Raw genomic sequence first — 1,109 nt, 5'->3', positions numbered from 1 at the left:
TTGGAGTGGTGGCGCAGAAGTGGGAAAAGGTGAGTCTGTGATTTGAAGGTTGCCGGTTCAACTCCCAGAACCAACCAGGCCCACTTTGGGCCCTTGAGCAAGGCTCTCGACACCTCAGCTGCTCCCCAGACGCTGTAATTGTCAGCCCACTGCTCACGTGTGATGGTTAAAATGCAGATAATTAATTTGCCCTCTGCGGGACGATAAAGGCAAATAATAAATCCAAAAATATTCAGAGTTACCAGCTAAGCTAACAGTCATGTTTTTGTTTCTGGCAGCAAACTGGAGTACTTAAAGAAAACCCACACATGCACAGAGAGAACATGCAAACATTACATAAAAGATCCCTGGATGGGATTCAATCTGGCAACCTTCAGCTCTGCCAACTGAGCCCTTCTGTCTGTTGTCTTATATTTATTGTTCAGCTTTTAGCTGGTCTTTTACTGCTTTTAGCTAAAATCTTCATTCTTTTAGTGTTTTTTATATTTTAGCTAGTGTTGGCTATAAAAAGGCAACTTTTCAATTTTAGCCATGATTTTTCTACATTTAATTTTTGTCTAGCCTCACGACACATTTAGGTTTCAGCCTTTTCCTACTTTTCATTTTGAGCTAGCATTTAGCTGCCTTTGGCTAWAATTTTGCTACACTATATTTGAGCTTGTTATAATTTTAAGTGTGTTGTCGTCCGTTTTGTGTTTGCTAAATCATTTCTCTGTGGTGGAAGTCTTGAATCAAATGGCTTCAAAAGGTAATTTATTTCTAGTTTCTTTTATCCATCCAGGGCTACGAGAGAGAGGCTCTCAGGTAATTGTTATGAGCACAAACACAAAAGCATTGCTGCTTGCGGCATGGCAAGCCATTTTAGCATATAATCAGTTAACTCTAGATGTCTAAAAATGAGTTTTGACTAGGAATAACTACATTTTGACTATCCGGATTGTTAATTAAAGATATCTGTATTAACATTCTGACTAGTCATAATTCCTATTCAAGATATCTTAAATGAATTTTTACTAGTCATAATTACAGTTCTAGATACCTCTAATTTAGTTTTGACTGGTCAAATTTTTATTTGTGATATCTAAAAGTACATTTAAGATATCTTAAAT

Source organism: Austrofundulus limnaeus, unplaced genomic scaffold (genome assembly GCF_001266775.1).
Source record: "Austrofundulus limnaeus strain Quisiro unplaced genomic scaffold, Austrofundulus_limnaeus-1.0 Scaffold569, whole genome shotgun sequence".
NCBI classification, from domain to species: Eukaryota; Metazoa; Chordata; class Actinopteri; order Cyprinodontiformes; family Rivulidae; genus Austrofundulus; species Austrofundulus limnaeus.
This window is presented reverse-complemented; position numbering follows the sequence as displayed.